A 27,964-nucleotide genomic window follows, 5' to 3' on the forward strand; every position below is an offset into this window, starting at 1 on the left:
ACTAAAATGGCTGCTGGTATTTTGCTCAATCTCTAAACTTGCTGTGCAAAGATTTCCGCCTCTTTGACCCTCCAAAGCTGTTTGCCTGGTGCAAGATTGCTACTATTATTGCAATTCAAAACAAAATTATGAACTATCACAATTCTAAACTAAATTCTAAACTTCAAAGTGCATTGGAGTGAATGGGCTTACAAGGGTGTAAATCTGTTTAGGATAGTGTCATAAGTCACATGTACACGTGAGCACAGGAAGCTCATCCCCCTGTTTGATGTTCTGCCACTGCTATGCCCTAATGTGCAAAATTTCCAAACCACGGTGATCAGATGGAAAATGACATGAGATATCTTTTGTGAGACACCTTCTTATATGACATTATGTTGGCCTGTTCATGTAAATAAGTTTTTTTGGCATGAACAAACATGTCCAGAATCTTTTATATATGCACTACATCTAGATTTGGGATTAAAACAACTATCTTGTAAATTAAAAGCATCCTGAACTATACATGAGGGCAGCCAGCATGACTTTTTGTGGAATCAGGGAGGGCAGCCTCTGGGTTGCTGAAAAATACTGTGCTGGCTGGAGGAACTAATACTTCCTGTTCTCTTTCTCAAATCCAAAATCCTCCATTGCAAAGCTCACTGGTGGGCAGTGGGGGGGGGGAGAGATGCTCCTTGTAGCTATTAGGAGGTATGATTTTAAACAGTCTTTTGGGTAATTTAGGCTGTAGAAAGTGGGCTCTGCTTCCAACTTCAGAAAGGCCAAAGCATGCTCTTGTAATCTGTTACGAGGCGCCAGTATGCCTGAGTGTGGCCCCTCAGCAGTTCATCAGCTTTTGTAGCAGAATGATCATTATATTCTAGGCTGGCCTCCCATCTACTCTGCCCCAGTATAAGGAAAGACCCTTCTCCTTAGGAACTTGCTCAACTTAAGAGAAATCAAAAATACCATCCCTTCAACCTAGAGGGTTCCCAGGCTGAGTGGGTTTGCTGTGATGGCAAAATAACCCACGAGGTTATTTTGCAAATAATCTCCATGGAGAAAATTGTGGGGGAGGGCACTGCCCGTGCCCCTGGAAGCCCACCTGGCTTGAGGGACTGGCCTGATTAAACAAATTCAGCTGTTGAGTTCTTCCGCACATCATCTCCATGGGGGTAGCTTGCTGATGGACGTGATGATAAGGCATATATGAGGAGATGGGAAGGGCAAAGGAAAGAATGGGGATTCTCCTTGTTAGCTCCACCTGCCTCCATCACCCACAGTTAGCGATATTTCACTTGTACCTGCAAAAGTTCACTCTCAAAATAAGCATTTGGGAAGTTCAGACAGTAGTTACTCTATTGGTCCTAGGGAAGATGATGCTGGTAAGTTTTTTTTAAATTGACCAACTTCCGTTAGCAAAGAGAATATGTAATTTCCAGCTTTACAGAATTCTTCAATGGGCTGAGTAATACAAAGAAGAAAGCTAATGCAAACCACAAGATCTGAGTTACTTTTTATAAACCATGTAAACAGGCACCTTTCACTTTGCTGTTGCAGAGGTACTTTTACTCAGAAACTGGCTATGTTTCTAACAGATCCTCATGTATTTTATAACATAGTGAAATGTACACAAAACACATATGCACATCTAACATAAAAAAACATGGGGTGCCCCCCTCAGACCTCAGTCCAGGACAGAACTGTCTGCACTTGTGCCCCCTTGATCTCAGAGAGACTTCAGCGCACATAACTGTGCATTAGATTATCATAATAATTTTTAAAATGAGGGTTTGCTGTCTTGAACTGTGAAATCTTCTGTAGAAAAAAGTGAGCCTCTGACATCCATGAAAATGTCCTAAAAGGCCAAAGTAGTTAACCTGCTCTACATTGTACTCAGTCTTCTGTTTTTTTGTAGAATGTCCTTTGCTGACTTTAGTTTTATAACTCCAGAGTAAGCAGTTTAAGGGAAACAGTTGGATTTTTCCCCTTTAAGAGAGTATTCAACTACCTTTTAAACTGACAAATAACCTGGTGAATTTCCCAGAAGTAGCCATTTGTTTCTCTATGGCAGCATACCACTCACCAAAGCAAGATCTTGACCCTGCGAATTTAGCAAGGGTGGACAAATGGAATCTCTGTTTCCAGAGGTACTATGTCACTGAACCTCAGTTGCTGGGGAGGGGGCAGTGAAGAAGGGCTAGTGCGTTCAATCCCTGCTAGTGGGCTGCCACAGGGACACCCAGGTAGCTCTGGGAAGCAGGGTGCTGGACTAGAGTCTGATCAGGAGATTTTATGATCTCTGTTATGGCCAATAGCACGGGATATTGTGGAGTCCCTTGGGGGGGAGGGACTGTGGCTGGGGATGACAGGCCCCTCTGGCCATTGGCAGGGGATGGGGGGTAGGGTTACCATATCCAGGGGGGGGATTCCTGGAGATTTAGTGGTGGAGCCTGGGGAGGACAGGGACCTCAGTGGGGTACAATGCCATAGAGACCATCCTCCAGAGTGTCCATTTTCTCCAGGAAAACTGATCTCTGTAGTCTGGAGATGAGTTGTAATTCTGGGGGATCCCTGTGTCCCACCGGCAGACTTGCATCCCTAACTGTGGCACAGTGGTAGAGCATCAGCTTGGCATGTAGAAGGTCCCATATTCAATTGCCAGCATTTACAGTTAAGAGGTGATGTCGAAGACTTCTGCCTGAGACCCTGGAGAGCCACTGCCAGGCTGAGTAGACAGTACTGACCTTGATGGATCAATGGTCTGATTCAGTATAAGGTAGCTTAATGTTTGTTCATGCAATATCACCACACAGAGAAAGACCACCAGATTTCTGAAACTATGAGTGATAGCAAAAAATATTATTGTTCACAAATCTATTTAAAAAAATGAAGATTATACACACACACACACACACACTTAGGACAAGTAAACCCAAAGTCATACTTTTGGGGCATAAATGGTATAGACTTTCCTGACATATTAAGTCATTCATTTACTGCAGTATTTTATTACACTGATCTTTTGAACATGCTGTTACAGTTTATGATTTGCCTGTAATAAGATACTTATATTTTATTAATGCAGGTGACAGCCTACAGGAATAAATCCCATTAAACCCAGTGGGACTTACTTTTGAGTAAATATGAATTGGACCAGGCTGCTAATAGGCTTTTTATATAACTACGTGTGTTGCAACTGCTTCTAGTGAACTTCAAAGCAAAAATTCTTGTTAGGACTTATATCACTTATTTGAATAATGGCTTTCCATAAAAACATATGAAATGCATGCCAGCTTTCCGTATAATAATAAACTGGGACCCCCAATTTCCATTTCATACATTGCTTTACCAGACTAATTTTGAGATTTGGACCTTAGGCATTCTGGAGCTCTTGGCAAAGATGGACATATGTTCCCTCTGAAAGAAGGCTCAATCTTGATGTTTCTGGGTCTTAAAAGCCTTTCTGGCCCTGTGGCTTGTGGGCCTGCTTTGGGAGTCTCTCCTTAGTTCTCAAATAGCTGTTCCTTTTTGTGCTTTAGAACAAATTCAGAGTCCAGCGGCATCTTTAAGACCAACAAAGCTTTATTCAAGGTATGAGCTTTCGTGTGCACTCCCACTTTTTTAAATTCATTGGAATGGAAGGTAGGGTTCAAACTTATAGACGGGCTGAACAGCAAATTAACATATAACATGATGAAGATGTTTTAAGATATGCGAAGACAAAACTAAATAACAAGCGAATGATATATGGCCAGCAGTTATAAAACAATAAATATGTCAAAATAAGACTGAGACTTATTTTGAGACTGAGACTTATTAACTCCTCTCAGGCATGGAGATCACTTAACCAGTTTGGTATAGTGGTTAAGTGTGTGGACTCTAACCTGGGAGAACCGGGTTTGATTCCCCACTCCTCCACTTGCACCTGCTGATGTGACCTTGGGTCAGTCACAAGCTCTGGCACAGCTGTCCTTGAAAAAGAGCAGTTTGTGTCAGAGTTCTCTCAGCCCCACCCACCTCACAGGGTGTCTGTTGTGGGGAGGGGAAGGGAAAGGAGTTTGTAAGCCGCTCTGAGACTCCAAGTGAAGGGCGGGGTACAAATCCAATCTCTTCTTCCTCTTCTTCTTAACAGCATTTTTTTTCTTTTTTGAGGTGGGTGTGGTGTTATGCCAGCCAAACATTCCAGTATTCCTTGTAATACGTTCAGTACTCTAATATACTATTCTGAAAAAGGAATACACTAAAATACAGAGGATGTATAGTCCCTCTGTATAAGAATACATATGTAAGGACTGAATGAGTTAGCATATGTAATGAGATAAGAAACCAATATCCCTGTTGAGTTTTTTTGTGCTTTGATACTCTTCTTCAAGACTCCTCTGGACTGATTTAGCATACTGTAACGGCGAACAGTGGAGGCCATGAGGCACATAGTTCCTAGTACAAATGTTACTTCAGCAATATACTCCATAAGGTCTAACTAGGTGAGGTGGTGGGAAATCCATGAGTTTGTCTTCCCAGTGTTTTTAAAAAGGCAGATAGCAGCTGTGCAGGATCCTGTTAAAGATCAGAAGAGGGAAGGAGAGAAGAGGTTTAACAACTGCTTGAACCTGTCTTTTCCCACCCATGGAGCTAATTGCTGCTTTGATGAGGCTATTTAAGTTGAGGCATTAGAGGAAAGTGTTAAACACCCTCTCCCCCAGCTACTCTCCCCTGTTTTTTCAAAGCTGCCTGGGACTGCAAATTAGCTTGTTAAGAAACCACAAAATATCCTAATGTAAAATCTTTCTTATCTCATCTCTTTTGGCCCATAGCTAGTTGCCTATAGATGAACCCTATTAACGTCTCCCTCACTTCAGAAACAGCCAAGAAACATGCACACTAAATAGTACAGAGGCAATCCTCCAGAGGCCCCAAGTATGGGTTGCCAGGCTCCAGGTCAGGCCTGGAGATCTGGAATTACAACTTTATTAATGTTATTTAGAGCCTGCCTTTCTCACTGAGAATCAAGGTAGGTTACACAGTGTAAGTCAATAGACTCAGCAGGATGGGACATCCAAAAAACAATGCATTAAGATTTGGATTGCAAAAAGCTGAAACCAAGTGGAAATCTGTAACAGAGCTGAAACAAAGTATAAGTATTAACACAAATCATCTCCAGATGACAGAGATCAGTTCCTCTAGGGAAAATATCAGCTTTGGCAGGTGGACTGTATGGCCTAGATCACTAGGGAGACCTCCCAGTTTTCATCTCTTGCCTGCTGGCCCACTGAAGGTTGGTGGGAGGATTTTTTTTTTTAAAATAGCACTGCACTGGTGGTGCAACTTCACTTCCAGTGAATACCCAGAAGTAATGTTATGTCACTGGCATGTCATTGATGTGATGCTCTAGGATTTGGGCAAAATCCTATGGTTATACCATAGAGCTTAACCCAAATCCTACAGCATCACATTGATGTAATGTTGGTGATGCAATATCACATCCAGATATTCACTGGAGGTGATGTTGTGCCATCGGCACGGTGTCATTCGTCCTGTCTCTGTCCTTCTCAATTGCCAGCCACCAACTGGCAAGCCTAACCTTGTCTCTGCTGAGCTCCTTGCTTCCCAAAACTCTGTCCTACTCAGGCTTCACCCCCAAGTCTCCAGGAATTGCCCAACCTTAAGTTGGCAACCCTAGGCACCATTCATGGTTACCAGCCTGGAGTTCTCCTGGAATTACAAGTTATCTCCAGATTATAGTGTAGGGGTGGCAGGCTACTGCCTGGCATCCCTGGGAGCTTTCTGGGCAGGGTGATGGGAAGAAATGATGTTTGCCAATGTGTGACATCACATGTGCCAGGATGTGTTGTAAACACATCAGGTGGCACTCTGTCAGGGACATACTGAACATAATCTAATGTGCTTACACCACTTCTGGTTTTTCAGGGGGGATGTGATGTCATAGAGTGCCAGATGTAACTTCTGGCCTGGGCCTTTTCTCCTGCCACTCAGAGGAGCAAGGGTGGTAGCGAAAGCCCAACCATGGGAAGCTGACCACTATAATCAGACAGTTCTCCTGGATGAAATGACAGTTTTGGATGGCAGACTTTCTGGCATAACATCCCCTCTGAACTCTCTCCCCACCTCAAACTCTGCCTTCCCCAGGCACCCCTCCCCAAATCTCCAGGAGTTTCCCAGGCCAGCATTGGCAACCCTGGCCCCATTCATCACAAACCGGAGTGGCCCCACCTTAAATCCAAAATTAGCCTTAATCCTTCCTCAATAGTGTATATTTAGGCTTCCTCTATGACTTTCTGTGTAAGCCAATACAGAACAGTTATTTATGTTGTTTAGATGGCGCTTTCACACTAAATAACACACTTTCAACCCACTTTCAATGCACTTTGCAGCTGGATTTTACTGTGTGAAATGGCAAGATCCAGTGGCAAATGGTAGCTGAAGTAGATTGAAACTGCGTTATTCAGCATGTGTGAAAGTGCCTAAAGGTCTTCTAGGGGGGTTATAGCCCTGGCCCCCATGTACTATGTTTAAAAAAGCACTGAAACAGGTGGGTTAGGGTTGCCAAATGTTTTTTGGCCGGGAGCGGGGGGCTCCTGGCCGGCGTCCTAGACGTGCGCGTGCGCATCACCCAGAAGTGATGTCGCACGCTGGGGGCGGGGCCACGGCCATTTGAGGGAAAAACAAAGGGCCCTGGCCCTAGTTGAGGACAGACAAATCTCTCTCGGGCTGAGGACCACCAGAAAGTGCTTATTCTCAGATCATAATGCTCTACCGAGAGCATACTGAGAGAGGCGTGGAGAATGTCATGTCTCCCTTTGCATGTGAACCTTTCTTAGGTAAGCTTGCTTTGCAATTGGAGGACCATGACTGTACCAGATATTCTACCTTGGCAGCCACGGAGACAAGATTTCCTCAAGATTTCAGCACATTTTTTCTCTGAGAAATGTTTTCTGCATTCTGCTCATACAGTCGTGACTAAGATAAATAGATCCTGAAGTGGGTGTATGTGGGAAGAATTTTAGATTACTTGCTCCATTTTAGCAGGTAGAAATTTGCAGGGTACCTGAAGATTATCACTGATTCTTTTAAAGGGGATATGGCAGAAGTTACAATAGACTGTATATTTATAGAGTCACACAATTGAATTTATTGCAGAGGGAACCAGAATGTGGCTGTGTGTTATATAATCTCCAGAACAAGCCTGTGAAACATAAGGCCTGTGCAGGGCCAGTTCACCTGCCAAACCACCTGAGTGACTCTTTTTGGAGGTCACAGCTGTACCTCAGGAGCTTTGTTCCTTCCCAGCCATCACACCACAGAAGGTGATGGGTATAGTCTTTTGACTTGTGCAGCTGCTGGCCAGGTCAGTCTTAAATGGCTGCATCACAGGAGGAAATAGGTGCACTTTGCATGGGGAAACAAACTACCTTGAAACAAACCCTGGGCTTGTGGGTTGCTTTTAGCACCCTTTTTCTCTATTTGCACCTTCTTATGGGTAGCCCAAATATTTATTTATACGTCCCTTTAGATCCCACCATTCCATCAAAACATGGACCCTCCAAGTGGGTGACATGTACTTATTAAAGGTAAAGGTTTCCTTGCTTGAAAGCCAGTTGAATCTGACTCTAGGATTGTGGTGCTCATCTCCGTTTCAAAGCCGAAGAGCCAGCACTGTCCGAAGACATTTCCGTGGTCATGTGGCTGGCATGACTAAACACCAAGGCACACGGAACGCTGTTACCTTCCCAGTGAAGTGGTACCTATTTATCTACTTGCAATTTCTTGCTTTCGATCTGCTAGGTTGGCAGGAGCTGGAACTAGAGACGGGAGCTCACTCCGTCATGCGGCACACTCGGGTCTCAAACTGCTAAGCTACTGGCCTTCCACAGCCTGCAGTTCAGCATCTTAACCACTTGAGCCACCGCAGCTCCTTATACATACTTATTAGGCAGCCACAAATGTCTTCTTTTACCCGTCAGTAAACCAGTGTTGTATAAAAAACAACAATGCTGACCTCAACAGCATAACCAGGAAAGGCCTTCTGGAGAAGATTCTTTCAGAATGTGATGGAAAAACAGCAAAGATGGGGTCAGGTGGGCTTCCCTTGGGAGGAGGTTCCTGAGCTGTGGTGCTACTACAGAGAATGCACTCCTCATAGACACTCTGTATTTTGGACAGTGTGTGTGTGTGTGGGGGGGGGAACATAACAAGAAGGACCTCCAATGACTCTTGGTGATCAGGCAGGCCTTGAAGGAAGAAGGTGACCTCTGAGATAGGTCTTTAAAGGTTACAAGCAGCATTTTGAATTTGGTTCAGAAACCAAATATCTATCAAGGTAGATTGAACAAAATAGGAGTAATATAGTGCCATCAGTCTAGCCATACCAATGGTCTGACAGCCATATTTTGGACTATTTAGATTATTTAGCACTCAAAAGATAACTTCACATAAAACAGGTAATAGTAGTCCAGTCTGGAGGTGACCAGCATTAGAAATCACGTTCCACCCAAGCTGCTATTAACAGAGAAAGGGAGAAACGTTAGGTACACATGTTATTTTTTTCTCCTACTGTGGCTAACAACACTTTGGGGAGAAGGAACGATATGTACCGAGGAACCCGTGTGCAGAAAAGCCCGCATCTCATTGCTGCTTTTTAATGTTACTGAACATATCAACAAATTGGTTCATAGTTCTTTTTCATAAGGTATAATTTGTTTATTTATGGATTTACTTGCCTTATTTATAGTTCGCCTTTCTTCTGTGCCTGAAGATGAATTACACAATTAAAATTGATGCAATAAGAGCAGTGTAATACATTACAACCAACAATGCAATAAAAACGGATCTCAAAATCAGAGAACAATGTACTAAAAACAGTATATATGATGAGCAAAGCAATGAGAACTGGACCAGATAATGGGTTAAAAAAGAAAATGGCAACAAAACTGTTTTTTCCCCTGTGGTTGAAGTAGTAAGAAGGGCCTCTTGAGTCAATGAAGCTATAGAACCGGCACTCAGAGTGGTTTAAGTTGTGCTCCAGGCACTAGAAGTAACTACAGAGAACACACTTGAAAGACTACACCTTCGTGCTTTTCAGTGATTACAAACCAATAGCTCAATCCACAATCTTGTTCAATTGAAGTATTTGGATTTAACTCAACCGTCCCCTTGCCCCACCCCAAACCAATAGAATTTAAACTGTTCTAAATATGAACACATTTCTCTTGAGAGATTTTTGTGCAAATAACTAATCTTAAATGCTAGTATTGCAGGGTTGTGGACCAAATTATAAAATACGGACTGGTCCAGTAATGCATACACAAAACAAGGATGGACAAAAAAAAAATTCATAGGATCCGATTCAGGATAAGTTAAGTACTTCTAAATTCTATTGGGATTAATGGGATGAGGTCTGGGTCTGGCTTGCAGGTAATGTGTATGCAGTTGCTGCCCAAATCCCATGCTTAACCTTTAAATACTTATACGGCATGGGACCAACATACCTAAGGGACCGTCTCTTTTCGTATATGCCCCAAAGAGCCTTACGTTTGGACGATCAACATCTCTTGGTGGTCCCTGGCCCAAGGGACGTCTGCTTAGCCTCAACCAGGGCCAGGGCCTTTTCTGCCCTGGCCCCTACCTGGTGGAACATGCTCCCTATTGAGATCAGGGCCCTGCAAGATCTCATTCAATTCTGCAGGGCCTGCAAGACTGAGCTGTTTCTCCAGGCCTTTGGCTGAGGTGGTGGGCATCCATACAAGCCCCCCCCCAAGGTTGCTGTCACTCACCCACTGATAACTGGCCACATTTATCTGTCTTAACCTCCTAACTTCCTAACCTCGGACCCTCCTAACGGTAAGCTATGACTACCATTTATATGTTTATAATGTGTTTTAAATTGTATTGTATTGTATTGTATATGTTTATAATGTGTTTTAAATGTTATTGTATTCATTAAAATTAATGTAACCTGCCCTGAGCCCTTTGTGGGATGGGCGGGATATAAATGTGAAAAATAAATAAATAAATAAATAAACCATTAAAATGAATGGCATGCAAAAAGTACATAAGGATGACTCATACATGTACTTCTTTTGATGAGTGATGTACTATTGAAGTGAACTCATCACATTTCATGGGGGATGAAGCAGGATGGGTTCTTCCTGTCTGAGTCAGAAGCTGGCTGTGTATTGTGCTGATTGGCCAATGCCGGTAAGCCAGGAGTCTGTCCCCACCCTGCACCAATGGTCAGCTTTTCAACTTTTAAAAGTGGGTTTTGTGTTCTTAAAATGTTATGAGCAATTCAGTTGAGTTAAACATTCATGCCGTGATCTGGAAAAAAAGATGGACTCTCTGTGAATGAAGGAAGCAGCAAACAGGCACCCTTTGTATTTAAATCATTAAGTACATATGTCATTTGTATTGTGAAGACTCGGGGGTCGCCAACCCTCTAGGTGGGGCCTGGAGTTTCCCAGGAATTTCAAGTGATCTCCAGACTATAGAGACCAGTTGCCCTGGAGAATATGGCAATTTAGGAGGGTGCTTTGTAATGACATCACATCCCTGTTGGGGTAACTCCCCTTCCTAAACTCCACCCTCCCCAGGCTACACCCTCCAGAGCCAGTTTGGTGTAGTGGTTAAGAGTGTGGACTCTGGAAGAACCGGGTTTGATTCTGCAGTCCTGCACATGCAGCTGCTGGTGTTACCTTGGGTCAGTCATAATTTCCTTCAGAGCTGTTCTCTTAAGGGCAGTTCTTGAAAGAGTTCTCTCAGCCCCACCTACCCCACAGGCAGGGCCGGCTCACTCACTAGGCAATTTCGCCTAGAGTGGGCCGATCATCACGGTGCAAAACTGTGGGGCCCCCACCAAAAGCCCCCCGCCCCTGCCAAAAGCCCTGCGTGCTGCGTCGCCCCATGACCCCAGCTGCTGCCTCTTTCTCCCCCCTTCCCACCAAAAGCTCTGCTCTCAACTCTGGCGCTGCTGCTGCTGGAGCCCGGAGCGCCAGTGTTCCCCCGGGCGGCCAGCCCCAGTGCCCTCCCTCCCTCCCTCCACGGGAAGTTGTCTGGGCTCGGCATTGTGGCAGAGAGGTGGCTGGCGGAGTCCTCAGCCCCAGCTGGGAAGCAGTCCAGGCTTCTCCATGCCGCCCTGGGCTGGCCTTTGTGGGAGGCAGTGGCAGCCAGGCAGCGGGCGCAAATCCTGGCTCTCTGGCGGGGACAACGGGCTGGGACAAGCCGGCTTTTGAGCAAGGGAAACCTTTTCTGCAGGCAGTTGCAGCCCGGGATCCCTCGCCATGCCAGCCGGCCTCTGCTTCCATCCTGAGGGCGAGGAGAAGCCGGGGGGCAGGGGGGAGTGAGAGGCAGGCGGTGGTGGCAAAATTTCTGCTCAGCTTTCAACCCCTCCCATGCCTCTCCCCATGCCCTGGGCAGCCTCTGTCCCCCTCCGGTCCTGCTTCTCTGTGCCCTGGCCCTGCCTCTCTGTGCCCCAGCAGAGCTGCATGGCATGCTCAGAGGCCGGTCGGGGGGTGGGGCCTGGAAGAGGAGGAGGTGGCGAAGGCTCCTCTCCTGCATGGTGGCAGCGGCCAAGGTGAGTGTGGCTGGGCTTCAGGGGCTCATTGGGCGGCTGGTGAGGCACTGCAGCCAGCTGGTTCAGGTGGCTGCCAGCAGGGCTGGAGAGCTCATGAGCCCGGGTGGGCGCTGGGACCGGGGTGGGTGTCCCTTGCAGGTGGGTCTCCAGCAGTGACCTCTCCGGTGGTGACCTTGTGGGTGGGTCTCCTCGCGGCTGACCTCTGAAAGAGGCATAAGAACATAAGAACATAAGACCAGCAGGGCTGGAGAGCTCATGAGCCTGGGTGGGCGCTGGGACCGGGGTGGGTGTCCCTTGCAGGTGGGTCTCCGGCAGTGACCTCTCCGGTGGTGACCTTGTGGGTGGGTCTCCTCGCGGCTGACCTCTGAAAGAGGCATAAGAACATAAGAACATAAGAGACGCCAATGTTGGATCAGGCCAAAGGCCCATCCAGTCCAACACTCTGTCACACAGTGATGGACCTCTGCTCCCTATGCCTATCTAATTCCCTTTTGAAGCCGTCCATGCTTGTAGCCGCCACCACTTCCTGTGGCAGTGAATTCAATGTGTTAATCACTCTTTGGGTGAAGAAGTACTTCCTTTTATCCGTTCTAACCTGACCGCTCAGCAATTTCATGGAGTGCCCACGAGTTCTTGTATTGTGAGAAAGGGAGAAAAGTACCTCTTTCTTTACCTGCTCTTTCCCATGCATAATCTTATAAACCTCGATCATGTCACCCCTCAGTCGTCTTTTCTCCAAGCTAAAGAGCCCTAAGCGCTTTAACCTTTCCTCATAGGGAAAGTGTTCCAACCCTTTTATCATTCGAGTTGCCCTTTTCTGCACTTTTTCCAAAGCTATAATATCCTTTTTAAGGTGTGGTGCCCAGAACTGCACACAGTATTCCAAATGAGGTCTCACCATTGATTTATATAGGGGCATTATTATATTGGCTGATCTGTTTTCAATACCCTTCCTAATAATCCCCAGCATAGCATTGGCCTTCTTTATTGCAGTCACACACTGTCTCAACATTTTCAGTGAGTTATCCACTACAACTCCAAGATCTCTCTCTTGATCAGTCTCTGCCAGTTCAGACCCCATCAATGTGTATTTATATTTAGGATTTTTAGCTCCAATGTGCATCACCTTGCACTTGGCCACATTGAACCCCATTTGCCATGTTGACGCCCACTCGCCCATCCTTGACAGATCCCCTTGGAGTGCCTCACAATCCTCACTGGTTTTCACCACCCTGAACAACTTTGTATCATCCGCAAATTTAGCCACTTCACTGCTTACTCCCATCTCCAAATCATTAATGAACAAGTTAAAAAGCAGTGGACCAAGTACTGATCCCTGCGGTACCCCACTGCTTACCACCCTCCACTGAGAAAATTGCCCACCTACACTCACTCTCTGTTTTCTATGAACTAGCCAGTTTTTGATCCATAAAAGGACTTGTCCTTCTATCCCATGATTTTTGAGCTTACTTAGGAGCCTTTGATGAGGAACTTTATCAAAAGCTTTCTGGAAGTCAAGGTAAATAATATCTATTGGATCCCCCTTGTCCACATGTTTGTTCACCCCCTCAAAGAACACTAACAGGTTAGTGAGACAAGATCTTCCCTTACAGAAACCGTGCTGAGTCTGCCTCAATAGGTTTTGTTCATCTATGTGCCTACTAATTCTTTCCTTAATAATGGTTTCCACCAATTTACCCGGTATCGACGTCAGACTGACTGGCCTGTAATTTCCCGGATCTCCTCTGGAACCCTTTTTAAAGATGGGAGTGACATTAGCTACCTTCCAATCCTCAGGAATGGAGGCAGATTTTAAGGAAAGATTACATATCTTTGTCAGGAGATCTACAAGTTCACATTTGAGTTCTTTCAGAACTCTCGGATGTATGCCATCTGGGCCTGGTGATTTTTCAGTTTTTAAGTTGTCTATCAGTTTTAGGACCTCCTCTCTCATCACCTCAATCTGACTCAGGTCTTCCAACACCCCTCCTGAAATCAGTGGTTCTGGAGTGGGCAAGCACTTCTCATCTTCCACAGTAATCTTGTTGCTGTCCAAGGCTCTACTGGACTTGAATCTAGCTGTTCTCTCTCTTAGGGTTGCCAGCTTCAGGTTTAGAAATTCCTGGAAATTTGGGGGTTTTGCTTGAGGAAGGCAGGGTTTGCGTAGGGGAGGGATCTCAGTGGGGTATAATGAGATAGAATTTCCCCTCCAAAGCAGCCATTTTTCTTTACGGTAACTGATCTCTGTTGCCTGGAGACCAGCTGTATTTTCAGGAGAACTCCAGGCCCCACCTGGAGGTAGGCAATTTCTCCCTCCCTCTTTCTCTGGCTGGGGTATAAATCTCTGTAGAAGGAATCTCTCTCTCTCTCTGTAGAATTCCAAGTCTCAAAAAAGACACTATATGAGACAGAGATCTACAATTAGATCTTCTGTCTCTTTTGTCTCTTTAATCTCTCTCTCCCTCACTCTCTGTGCGAGAACCTCCAATATAAGAAGTGGGGGAATGAAAACTGTCCACTTTTTCAAAACTGTAGGCAGGAGATTTAGGGGTAGGGGCTGCTGGGACAGAAGCCACAGCAAGGCAGGAGAGAAACGGTTGGTTGAGATGGTGTTGTTATGGAGAAAGGAATCTCTCTTTTTTAAAATTCTTTTTTAAGATATAGCCATTGATTCCTCTTATTCTCTCTTTTTTACTCTTAAGAGAGGAGTTTCTCCTTCATTTCTCTTAGATTTCTCTTTGCAGAGAAATCAGTGACTGTGGATGACATTAAAGCAATGGTGAGAAATAAAGGCTGAAAAAAGTGGGATTGAAACAATCAGAGTATGGGGAGACAAAAAGGTCAGAAGAATATAATCTGGGTTGTGAGTTTTAATAGTGGCGACTGTTTCAGTAGCAAGAAATAATCCTTGCATAGATCCGGCCATCAGTGGTAACTAAACTAGGAAACAATATTTTATGTGCCTATATTTAACACGATGGACAGTAAGTGTCCAAAGAAATGGGTGAAGGTTGACTCATTTCCATAGCAACAAGCCCTTTTTCAAAGGGAAGGAAAGGTCTGGACCAATTTAAGATTGGCTAATGTTAACAAGATGCTTATAGTCAGGTGTGTTATGAGAATACTTCTGGAGATGAAAGTCACTTCACAGGAGTCTTGTGGCACCTTAAAGACTGATTTATTGAAGAATAAAATGTTTGTAATCTGAAGCCCACACTCTTCCACAAAAGCTTGTGCTTCTATAAATCTGTTTGTTTTTAAGGCGCTACAAAAATCTTTTTGTTTTAGCTGCAACAGACTAACACAGCTGCCCCACTGGAATTTTTAAATCCAGATTTCCCAGAAATGTGTATGTGGTTGTTTGAGCTTGCCTTTATATATATAGGCTGGTGTGTGTGAGTAGGTCATCATCCATTCATAGGTAACATCCAACAACAAAAAACAGAAAGGCTGAAAGGCAGTTTTATGCCCACCTCCCTGCATGGCCATCACTCAATGTATGAAACTCTGTAAGTCTGTTTAAAACCACATCTCCATCTTTTATATGTGCACATCAACAGCAGCAGAGAAGTGGAAAATACTTTAAGTGGCACATGTAAAATCTGCCTTTGTCCTCTTCATATTCTTCTTCCACAGTGGGGGAGGGGGAGTGTCCAGCCCCTGCCCAAACTTCCCAGCCTATATCAAGGAAGAGGGGATTAAATGCAACAGTGCTAAGAACTTCATGGTGAATATGTCCAGCCACTGACATTACCATTTTCAAAAGCCATTACAGGCCAGGCCAAGCCTTGGATCTCCTCATCTCACCATCATCCCGCCTGAATAGCAGCTGCACAGTAGCCGGGGTAGTGGAGTTCCATTTCTTTCTACATTGTTGCTGCTTTTGCACTGATGCAGAAGGTAAAACTGATTGGGATGGTTGGATCAGGTAGTTAAATGACGCTGGTGTGTGTGTGTAAAGCTATGAGTCCCACAAGGCTGTGTGAAAACATACATGTATGAACTGGCAATAATGCACAGCAATGTGGCAGTGATATGTGTGTGTGTGGGGGGGAGGGGCAGGGTTAATGTGACCTTGGATGGACAAAACAATAGCCCACTGAACAGGCCTGAGCTGCTCATGAACCACCTGAACTGCCTGTTGGCCAGTTGGCTCCCTGCTCATTATCTGAAGCAGGATGTGAGCTGAACCAGCAGGTGACTGGTTCATCTAATCCCTGCTTGTGGCTTTCAAAAGCACTATGGGATGGGGATCTGAAAACACTGAGATACAACGTCATATGGCACAATGAAAAAGATAAATTTTTATTACCTCTCATCAAAATATTTACCAGCTGGAACAGGGGTCCCAACCATTTTGAGCCTTTGGGCATTTTTGGATTCTAACAGAGGGTGGTGGGCGCAACCGCCACATGTACAACAAAGGAGGCAGAGCCAGACCCAAAATGGCTGCTGCAGGAAGTGGAGCCACACACACACACACAGAGGAAGCCCCAGTGTAGGGGGATGAGAAAGGTAACTTTAAAAATACAGTGTGAAAGAGGAGGCAGAGAGCATACAACCACCTCTGCAGTGGCAGCTGTCACTGAAACAATGTTATTTTTAATCTGCCCAGCCAATAAGAAGCCATGCTGGGCAAGTCCCGTACCTGGCCCCACCTGCTTTCTCAAAACACTTAAGTGGGCACCAGGAAAGGTGTTGGCAGAGCCTTTAAATGGCAACACAGGTAAAGAAAGTGAGATATATGACTCGGATCAGCAGGAGATACTCTCAGAGGGATGTCAGTGAAAGTTAGGGTTGCCAACCTCCAGGTGGTGGCTAGAGATCTGGAATTACAACTGATCTCCAGGCAACAGAGATCAGTTCACCTGGAGAAAATGGCTGCTTTGGAAGGTGGGCTCTATGGCACTATATCCCATTGAAGTCCCTCCCCTCCCCAAACTCCACCCTCCTAAGGATCCACCCCCAAATCTCCAGGTATTTCCCAACCTGGACCTGGCAACCCTAGTGACAGTGGGGGTTGCTCAGTATGTTTTTGGCACCCCAGGGAGTGAGGGGAAGGGGTGTCATCACCAAGGAGAGACTCAGGTTGGTCACAGTTTTTTTATGACCTCCTGAGTAGCCACCAGAAGGAACAGGAGTGACTTGTAAGCCCATTTCTTTGCACCTGCACTGGAGATCACCATGCTGGAAAAACCAGGGGTATAAGAAAGCAGTTATCGTTCTGTTATCATTCTCCTTGCATCCCTGCGGCAAAGATGGGATATGGCACTACTGAATTCCTAACTTTCATTATATGTGGATGGGGATATGATACTAGTTGTATAGTGTAGTGGTTAAGAGCAAGGACTCTAATCTGGGAGAACTGGGTTTGATTCCCCACTCTCCCACAAACAGCTGCTAGTGCGACCTTGGGTCAGTCACAGGTTCTTTCAGAGCTGTTCTCTCAAGAACAGTTCTCTCAGAGCTCTCTCAGCCCCACCTACCTCACAGGGTGTCTGTTGTGGGGAGGGGAAGGTAAAGGAGATTGTAAACCGCTCTGAGACTCCGAGTTGAAGGGCAGGGTATACATCCAATCTCTTTTTTTCTTCTTCTAGTTGCTTTGTATTTTGGTAACATGAGTATAGCACAGATCTGCCTCTTATTGCAATAGTATACAGGAAATAATATACAGGGAAGCTTCAAAAACTTGATTCATCTTGTGTATATACACCGTTACTTCATCCAAAAATCAGACATTTTTTGGTGTTATAAAATCTACTAAATGCTTGTAGAAAAAGGAGACTTTAAGAGTCAAGAATGAAGCTGCTTACTCTAACTGCCTCTTTCTTTATTGTGTCTGGTGGCAGGCAGGCACATACTCCTGCGCTCATTCCCAAAGTTTTAAAGCCTTGTGTTTAGGCTTTCAATCACATATTCATTTCAGATGCAGGCGCAGGGTTTTGAAGGGCACTTTGTAATGGTTTTATCCAGATTCAGATTATTTGTAATCCGGAGGGAAAGCACACATTCTCTGCAAGGCAAGGAGAAAACATATCTGAGCACAAATCAAAAGAATGATTACGGTATGCGTGCTCTGTACCCATTACCGAATCCCCACGGCTCCCTCTGTTTGTTTAGGCACTTTTTCTTCTGCTGCCTCTGGTTGGACTGGGTGTAAACTCAGCAATGAATAAGAACGGTTAAAATGGAGAACATAAAAGGATGTGACATTCCTGAAAGATCCCATGTTTCAAACTTAGATTCAAGTGAAAGCTACTAAAGGAACACCTCCCCAATGGTCTCTGACAGATTTTTTTTTGGTGAGCACATCACAGGTTTGTGTATCCCTTCTCTGATCTTGCTTCATGCCCAAGTTGCCTACCATTCACAGTTCAATGAAAGATGGTACTTGCCCAAAGTGTGTGTGTGTTTAAGGAATGCACAGCCCTAATAATATGTTAATCGTGTGGTACTGTTTACCTGGAAACAGATTGTTGTTTGATGGTGTTTTTTTTTAAAGAGACTTCAGAGTGGTTTAAAAGATGGAACTGCTTGTGGTGGATGAAATCATTCTTTCCAACTCTGGACAACAGGTTTGGCAGGGCTTTGGGGTGTTCTAAAACCCTGCAATAACTGTTTGACCACAGCAGATAGTAGAAAAAGCCAAATATAAGTATATATGGGGAACGAAAATGACTGGGGAGAAAAGCAAGGTATAAATACATAAATAAATGCCAACTGGGACAGGAGTGGTTGGTTGCTGCTTACCAACAGTTTTGGATAGAAATAGATGATTGCAGTTAAAAATGCAATTCTACATGCTTTGTTCTTTGCTAATGTTCTGGTTGCCACTCATTGTACAGAGTTGTAAACTAACTCTAAAAAGCCAGCAATTGCTGCTGTGCCTTTAATTGCAGTTTCAGCAAATGAAGCTTTCCCCAGCATGGAGACGAACTCTAAAAAGGACAATCTGAAAAACTGGCAACTCTACCACCTGGTGGTCTTCGTTAGACAGGCCATGGAGCAACCGCTGTCCAAAGTGACCTGTGTTTGATCAGCCGGCCCAGTTGCCCCCCTAATAATAACCCAAGTCTAAACATCTGACATAAACTGCTTTCAAGCTCCTCTTTGTTTAGGCATGAATTGTTCATTTTTATGCCTTTTGTATACTGCCTGAAGGAAAGACAAATGATCCAAGGGATGTTTTACATTATCAGTTGTGGCAGAGGTTACGCCAGTGTTTATCTGATCCCCTTTTATTGTATTATAAATGGTGAGATACTTTGCATGTCATACAATAGCCATTAATTCTGGCACACATTTGCACATAGGATTATTTTTTTTAATTTAAAATTTATTAGATGAAAGATAACTCATTTTGTCTAAGGTTTCTTCAGATGCAAAAAAAAAAAATACCGTGGCAATCTCATTTAACAGAACGTGTCCCTCTCTTCCTACTAATTTAGAAATATGAGCCTCCCTTCTGTTTGCATTAGAAAAGCAACTCTTTCCACGGATCACATGCTATCCCATCTGGGAGCTCCTGGCCCTGAAACTTAGGCCAAAACCTTTCACTGCCAACAGCTACTCACATAACCCGGGCTTAACAGCTGCTTCCCATATTTCTGTTAAAGATACAGGATGACTCCCATGAATGACTCCTGTATCCAAAGAGATGTGCAAATGTCATGTTGGAATTTAATTATTAATTGTGCTACATCAGCTGCCCCGCTCCAAAACACTGGCATGGGCATTGGTATGAGAAAGCATATTTTTTTTAAAAAAATTAATTGCAGTTAGAGAGAGAAAACGTCTGGAAATGTTGAGGCCTTGGAGAAAAAACAAACAGAAATGTTGGGGGAAACCGAAATGTGTGCTACACTTTCTCCTCAAACCGAAACCTGTTTTAATGCTTGAACAACATTAAATGCACCATTTGTAATTTAGTTAGCATACAAATTTGTACTGTTTGGCAAGTTTGTGGAGTTTAAAAATGTATATGTCTTAGATTTCTACCAGCCGAAGTGCGAATAGACCTAGTATCAGAACAAGAGTGTTACAAACTTCCTTAAAACCTGTATCTTTTGTCAGCTGAGAGTTGGGAAACTGAAATTAGAAAAAAAAACAGGAAACAAAACAAAGTGTACTATTTGGAGAGAAACCAAACATTCTCAATAGCACTAACAGCATATTTACATATCACGCAGGGTTGCCAGCCCTTTGCTGTCAACGGTTGGGGGGCCAACATCTTTTGACTACCCCAGGCCTCAGGGACGTCAAATTCGCCGAGACTAGGGCCAGGGCCTTTTCGATGGCGGCTCCTACCTGGTGGAATGAACTCCCAGAGGTGATCCGGGCCCTGCGGGATCTTGCGCAGTTCCGCAGGGCCTGCAAGATGAAGCTCTTCCGCCAGGCTTTCGAGTAGGAGCCGCCGCTGCTACTGTTCCATCAATGCACTGTGGTTAGCGCTCTTAGCGCAATCGGCACTTACCAAAAAAATAAATTCGCAAGACAGTCTCCTTCAGTTAAGCAGGTTTATTTGAATACAGCTTGCAAGCGGCAGGTGCTCCTCACCGCCCAATGGCACTGAGAGAACACCCCGAATGAGGGTTTGGGCCAAATATTTATCCTGTCCCCGGCGAGGGTGTGGAAAATAAGAAACTCCCTCTCTGCCTCCCATTTCCGAGAGGCAAGAGTTACAACTTCCAATTACCGACCGCCTCGTCACTTCTGCTTTTATTAAGACTATCCTTCTACTTTCCCCAAAAGGACATAATTTCCCCTTCCCTCCCCTTAAGGTTCAAACTGGAGTCATCAGTTCTTTGGGGTATTTCCAAACTGCTGAAGTCAGGTCAGTCATCAGTCAACAGGGCCATTTTTGGACCACGGGACATTTCCAGCTTAAAGGCGTCTGGTCATCAGTTTCACCACAACCGCCCCACCTCAGTTCCTCATTTCTCTGCATGGTTAGCAAAAGCAATATAATAGCAGCATTAATATGTTGGTAGGAAATGGATTAAAACATTAGTTCAAACTATTAATCATCTTTGCAAGCTCCAGAAATATATTTAGACCAAACCTACCATTTCTTTCAGGGGAACTGATCTCTGTAGCCCAGAGATCAGTTGTAACTCCAGGAGAACTATAGGCCCTGACTGGAGGTTAATAGTTCTAAGCACATGCAAGAAACTGTGTATGCCCTGTCATCTTGTATTCCATAGGGTTGCCGGCTCTGGATTGGGAAATTCCTGGACATTTGAGGGAGGACTTTGGGAAGGGCAGAATTTGGGGAGGCAGGACTCCCTTGGAGATATGATTCTATAGAGCCTAACCTCCAATGCTGACATTTTCTCCAGGGGAACTGATTCTGTTGCCTGCAGATTATATGTAATTCCAGGAGATCTTTAGACGCTACCTGGAGGTTGGCAACCCTAGAACAATACAGTGAGACCTTATCAGATAAACTTTAAAAGCAATTGAGACAGTTGAGACAGTAAAGGAACTGGAAGCCCCTTGTCCGTCTTCTGGTCCACTATTGGACCACTTCAATTGACTCACCCGGGAGGAAGTTGACAGGACCTTGGCAGCTGTGAGGCCCACTACTTGCCTCCTTAACCCATGCCTTTCCTGGCTAGTGAAATCTTGCCGGGAGAGCATTCAGGCCCCTCTGGAAGAAATCATCAACTTGTCCCTATCTACTGGCTTTAAAGGAGGCGGTAGTTCTCCTGCTCTTGAAAAAGCCATCATTTGACCCAACAGTCCTGACCAACTACCGCCCAGTGTCGAACTTACCGTTCCTGTGTAAGGTGGTTGAGAGACCGGTGGCCGAACAACTTTTCCGGGATGATGCTTCCACCCTTGATCCTTTCCAGTCTGGCTTCCGCCCTGGCCATGCGATGGAGACGGCCCTAGTCGCCCTTACAGATGACCTCCGTAGACACCTGGATCGAGGCGGGTCAGCGCTGCTGTTGTTATTAGATTTAACGGCAGCGTTTGATATGGTTGATTATGATCTTATGACCCACCGCCTCACCGACATAGGAGTCCAGGGGACTGCCTTGAAATGGTTTTCCTCCTTTCTCCATGGTTGGAGACAGAGGGTGGCACTGGGCGAGAGGGTCTCCCCACAGTACCCACTAGAATGCGGAGTGCTGCAGAGGGCGATCCTCTCGCCAATGCTATTTAACATCTATATGCGCCCCCTCACCCAGTTAGTCTGGAGTTATGGGCTGGGTTGTCATCAGTATGCTGATGACACTCAGCTTTATCTGTTAATGGATGGCCATCCATCCTCTGTTCCTGGAAATTTGGCTGAGGCTTTGGATGCTGCGGCTGGATGTTTGTGGCAGAGTTGATTGAAGTTAAATCCATCAAAGACAGAGGTCCTGTACCTGGGTCATGGGTGTTTGGAGGTGAGCACCAGGCTTCCCACACTGGAAGGGACACCTCTGGTGCTGGCCCAGTTGGTGAAGAGCCTGGGAGTAACACTGGATACCTCCTTATCTATGGAGGTCCAGGTTGCTGCAGTCGCCAGATCTGTATTTTTCCATCTTAGGCAGATCAGGCTACTGAAGCCCTATCTCTCCCCCCAAGACTTAGCTACGGTGACCCATGCAATGGTCACTTCCAGGCTTGATTACTGCAACTCGCTCTATGCAGGCTTGCCCTTGAAGCTGATCGGAAATTACAGCTGGTTCAAAATGCGCCGGCGTGCCTGCTGATGTCGATGCCTGTGCGGGCCCACATTCGGCATGTGCTCTGTTAACTGCATTGGTTGCCGGTTGAGTCCCGGATTCGCTTCAAGGTGTTGGTACTTACCTTCAAAGCCTTATATGGCTTGGGACCAACATACCTAAGGGACAGCCTCTTCCCACATACACCTCGGAGAGCGTTACGCTCTGAGAGTCAACATTTCCTGGTGATTCCTGGCCCAAAGGATGTCCGCCTAGCCTCGTCCAGGGCCAGGGCTTTTTCTGCCCTAGCCCCCACTTGGTGGGACATGCTCCCTATTAAGATCAGGGCCCTGCGGGATCTTATGCAATTCCACAGGGCCTGCAAGATGAAGCTGTTCCACTAGGCCTTTGGCTGAGGCAGCAGGCATCCACATATGGCCCCCCTGAGGTTGCAATCTCCCACCTACTGATAACCGGCCATACTCAGTTACATCAATGGGCCAGATTCTTCCTATGGCAAGCATGACTACTGATTTTATATGTTTTAAATTTTATTGTATTTATTAAAATGTTGTAACCCACCCTGAGCCCATTTATAGGATGGGCGGGATCCTAAATAGGAAAAAGAAAGAAAAAAAAGAAAGAAAAGCATTTTTAATGGTCTGGGCATGGACTATGAGGTTGAATCTTGGAAGATAGCTGATTGTATAGGACCACAGTTCAAAAGGCTCTCTGACCCATGTTCTAATCATGTTGCAAAATAAGTGGAGATTTTGGGGGTAGAGCCTGAGGAGGGTGGGGTTTGGGGAGTGGAGGTTCTTCAGTGGGGTATAATGGCTTAGAGTCTACCTTCCAATGAAGCCATTTTCTCCAAGGGAACTGATCTCTGTTGCCTGGAGATCAGTTGTAATCCAAGGACATCTTCAGCTACCACATGGAAACTGGCAATCCTAAACAAGAAATATCCTTATTGGTTAACAACTTATTGATAAAGTAGGGCTGTCAACTTCCAAGTGAGGCCTGGAGATCTCCTAGAAGTACAGCTGATCTCTAGATGACTGAGAGCAGTCCCCCCTGGAGAAAATAACTGCTTTGGAGGGCAGACCCTATGGCATTACACACTGCTGAGGTCCTTCCCCTCCCAAACTTCATACTCCCCAGGCTGCACCCACAAATCACCAGGAATTTCACAACCTGGAGCTGGCAACCCTAAATAGAAGCCAGCTGGACAAGTGTGGGAAAGGGCCTAGAAAGGCTTTCAGAGCTGATAATAGAAATAGAAGAAAGTAAGTGTCACACAAAACCTGAACAGTATTAAATTTAAAACTGCTGCTGTCTATGAAAGTAGAGTGGATTCGCTCCCTCTGCTAAATTCCTTTGCCTTATACTAGAAGTAACCATGATGATTGCTTTTGGACTGTACCTCCTTCATGCCAGTCAACCAATTAGAATCCCTAATGCCGAGCTGTTGCTTTTCAGCAACCAGTCCACTCACTTTCTGGCTATTGCTCTAAGATAATAATGGAACCTGTGTAACTGCGGATGGCAGCAATTCTATGAGTGCCTATCCTTCACAACAGGGGGAAGCCATTTCTATTGCTTTCCCTGAGGGAGTCTCTACCTTCATTCAGATAACCAAGATTTCCCACTCTTTGACATTTCACAGAATGTGTAAAACAGAATTGTTCAGGAAGGGATTTTTATGAATAGGATTGGATGTGTAAAATGGAACTTTGCATGAAGCTAGCAGGGCTGTAATGTTAATTGCATGTGAAAATTTCAGGCAGTTTTCTTTTTTCCCTTCCCCCTTCATACTGCACTGTTTGTTGGATGTATTGTACTGTCTTTCATCAATTAATCTAAAATTTAGCCCCATCTGTGGATACTTCAATCCGGAGAGCAGAGCCATGAACAGACAAGACAGCTTTTTCTATGAACCTGAAACAAATGAACAGTTTGCCAAAAAATCTGAAATGTAAAAAACCCATTAGTGCCTGTGTTTTAAAGAAATGAATGCCCTTTCAATGGCAGATGAGGGGGTTGCTAGGCAGCCACTACAGTATTGCCAGCCTTCAAGCCTTGGTTTCTGTTCATAAAAAGCAGAGTGAGGGGACAGTAACCTTTCCAGGGCTGTTTTGGCCTTTGAGGGAGGAAGCATCAAGGCCAGGTCCAGCAACAACCTTGGGGCTACTTGCTACCATGCAACTTGCATGACTCATCCAGGCCCAGCTGCTTGATATTATTCAACAGCAGCTACCCCACAAAAGCCTGTGTGGTGTAGTAGTCAGAGGTTCAGACTAGGACCTGCAAAACTTAGGTCCTAATTCCCATTCTGCGGTGAAGGCTCACTGGGTGACCTTGGACCACTCACACTCTCTGCCTAATTTACCTCATATGGTTGATGTGGGATGAAGTGGAGGACAGGGGAATGATGTAAGCTGCTTTGGTTCCCCACTGGGGAGAAAGGCAGAAAATAAATGAAATAAACAAAAAAATTGATATAGCTGAAGGGGTGGGGGGGAAATAAAAGGTAAGTTGGATGGTGGGTGGGAAGGAGAGAAGGAAGCTGGGAAAGATGAGAATATAGGGGTTGCCAGGAGGAGTGAAAGAGGAAATAGTAAGGATGGGGACTTAGGGGAAAGTGGGGTCACACTTTCAAGTCATTGAGATTTCCTCACCATGCAACTGGGCTCAGTGGCTGGCAGTGAGCAACTTGTCCAGGCCTGGCCTGACAGCTGGCACTGCACAACTCAGCCACAGTTTTCCTGAGGCTGCCGGGGTAGGCAAGGGGGATAGTTGAAGATGGTGGGGAGCAGATGAAGATAGGCTGGCTGGTGGATAGGAAGGAGAAAAGGAAGCAGGACAAGGGGAGAGGTTATGGGGGATTTCAGGGAAGGGAAAGAATGGTGGGGGAGAGGGAAATGAGATCCCCCCTGCAAATTCTTATGGGCCCCCTGGTTGTTGTTCTCTAACTGTGAAATTCAATTTATTGTGTTATTATACATTTTTATTTCATTATTCTTCAACAGTGGAATGCTGTTTTATTGCATTATTTATTGTATGTATTATACTGGTCTTTATTGCATTATTTTTATTATTCCATGATCCGCCTTGAGTTTCAACAGGAGAGGTGGATGATGAATGAAGCAAATCAACAAGCAAGAAAATAAATTGTGGACCCCAAGTGTTCTTAGACCACAGTTTGAGAAATGCTATCTTCAAATATGCCCCAGAATCTTCTGCAATACAGTGGGATTTTTCTGCAAATATTTCAATAGAGAATCGATTTCTGAAAGGATCTGAAAAACTCTGTATAGCCCTGTGTTGTTGAGAAATATGGATATCTTCTGACAGTGAGTACCCTGAAAATATCTCACAATATGTCTGAAATTCCCATATTCATTCCCTTGTTCTTTGTCTCCTGGCCTTGATTAGGAGCAAGACAAAGCCTGGTTGTTTTCCCCCATTTCTTCTTTACTTTTCATCCTGCTAAGTTTGAACATTTGAGCTTGATATCCTTTTTATTGTTTTGCTGTATTTTATACTATAGGTTGCATTGTTGCAATTATGGGGAATACAGACACAGGACATAAATTAAGGAAACATCAAAATGTTCTGATCAAATATTTTGAAAGGCAACATTTCCCCCCTCCTTTTGCAAATGGGTTTATGCAGCAAGTGAAATGGAGCATCGGGTGATGTTAAATGTATGTGAATGCAGAAAACAATGGCCGTGATTGTGGGTGACTGCTGAGTGAAGTCTGCAGGGATTGCTCATTGTTAGTGGAGCAAAAACAAGACACTCCTCTAATAACATTCTGCATAAGTGAAAAGATACATAATTTAACGCAGTCCGGCACTTGGCTTAATGTATGCAGCTTCCCCCATTGTATTTTATGTTTTATGAAAGGAAGATGAAAACACACAACTCTCCAGCTTTTACATCTCCTCTCAAACATCCTACTTTTGAAAATCCAGTCCACTGGTTCACTAATATATCTAATTCTCAATGAGGCCAAATCTGTGGATTCTTAAATCTGATTGGGGCCATGTTAGCAGAAGGATGATTTTTCTCCAACTTGAGGGACTCCTGCCCAGGTTTGAAGAAAAATCTAAAACCTTGCGAGATAGATCCCCCCCAATCTAAAAACAGAGATAAGTTGTCTGCAGTTGCACAGACAACTACCTCATTCCCAACAGCTGCTGAGGTGGCCTCGCTGGTACTGTAAGGGCTGGCTGGGAGAAGCTCCAATGCCCCCAGTGCCACTGAAACAGCTGCTGAGGTGGCAACACTGGAGGCAGGCAAGTGAGCGAGCAGCATGGGTAGGAGGAGGAGGAGATTGGATTTCTACTCCGCTCTTCACTACCCAAAGGTGTCTCAGAGCGGCTTACAAACTCCTTTCCCTTCCCCTCCCCACAACAGACACCCTGTGAGGTGGGTGGGGCTGAGAGAGCTCTGACAGAAACTGCCCTTTTTCAATAACAGCTCTTATCAGAACTACGGCTTGCCCAAGGTCATCCAGCCAGGTGCAAGTGGAGGAGTTGGGAATCAAACCCGGTTCTCCCAGATTAGAGTCCGCGCACTTAACCACTGCACCAAACTGGCTCTCTATGCCTATGCTGTCCCTTCACACCTTGCCACTGAAACTGCCACACCACTGAAGGTGAGCCGGTAGGTGAAAAGGATGGGAAACCTCAGCTGCCCCCTCCCCCCCACTGTCAAAACCATAGGCGTAATCTTCGTGGGGGCGGCGGGGCTTCAGCCCCCGCCGAAATTTCCAGGAAAGTGCTCAGCCTCCCCCGGCTAATGCCCCGCCGCCCCCACAAAGATAACGCCTATGCCGGTAGGTGAAAAGGATGGGAAACCTCAGCTGCCCCATCCCCCCCACTGTCAAAACTGCCACTAAGATGGGCTGCCAGAACACTGTAGAGAGGGATGGCAGGGCAGGTGAGCCAAATCCCATTTTGCTGCTGCCTCAGAGGGTGGCTTCTGCCTCCCATGCCGCCCTCTTGCCACCCCTGCAACTGGGCATGTGAGTAGAGCAGTGGCAGAGGGCATGTGTCTGGGAGGCCGGAGCAGTTGCCGGGGAGGGGAGGGATTGGCCAGGTAGGCACAGCAGCAAGGAATGGGCTGGCAAGTGAGCCAACCCCTACGCAAATCTGAGTGGGGGGAGAGAAAGAGATGGAGATGGACCAGGGGAGTCAGAGAGAAAAAGACAAGACGTGAGTGACAAGGTGTGCAGGGAGACAAAGGGAATGAGTAAAGAAGGAGGGAAACAGATAGAGAGGGGGGCATGAGTGACAGAGAAGAGGCAGGAGAGAGGAAGCAAAAGCAAAGGGAACAGAGTGCCCTCTCCCTGCAACTTCCCTGTGAGTCCCTGTTTGTTGTTTCTAATCTACACAAACCTGAATCTGGGTTCATTATTTGAATCTGTGTGGATCCAAGTAGAATGATTATACACAGCTAGCACGGATGACACCGCCTGTATGCTTGTATGTTTCTGCAGGCTGTCAGCTTTGGCTTGGGGAATTCCTGAAGACTTGGGAGTGGTGATCAAGAAGGTTGAAGTCTGGGGAGGGGAGGGATCTCCGCAGGCATGTGATGTCACTCTAAGACGTCTGTTTCTCCTAAACTCTATGGCATACCATTTGACATCCGGGCAAACTGATTGCTGCAGTGCAGAGATCAGTTCCATGCTAATTCTAGGAAAACCCCACCTTGAGAATGTTAACCCTGCCA

The sequence above is a fragment of the Gekko japonicus genome, unplaced genomic scaffold, assembly GCF_001447785.1.
Source record: "Gekko japonicus isolate JY-2015 unplaced genomic scaffold, Gekko_japonicus_V1.1 scaffold700, whole genome shotgun sequence".
Classification (NCBI taxonomy): Eukaryota; Metazoa; Chordata; class Lepidosauria; order Squamata; family Gekkonidae; genus Gekko; species Gekko japonicus.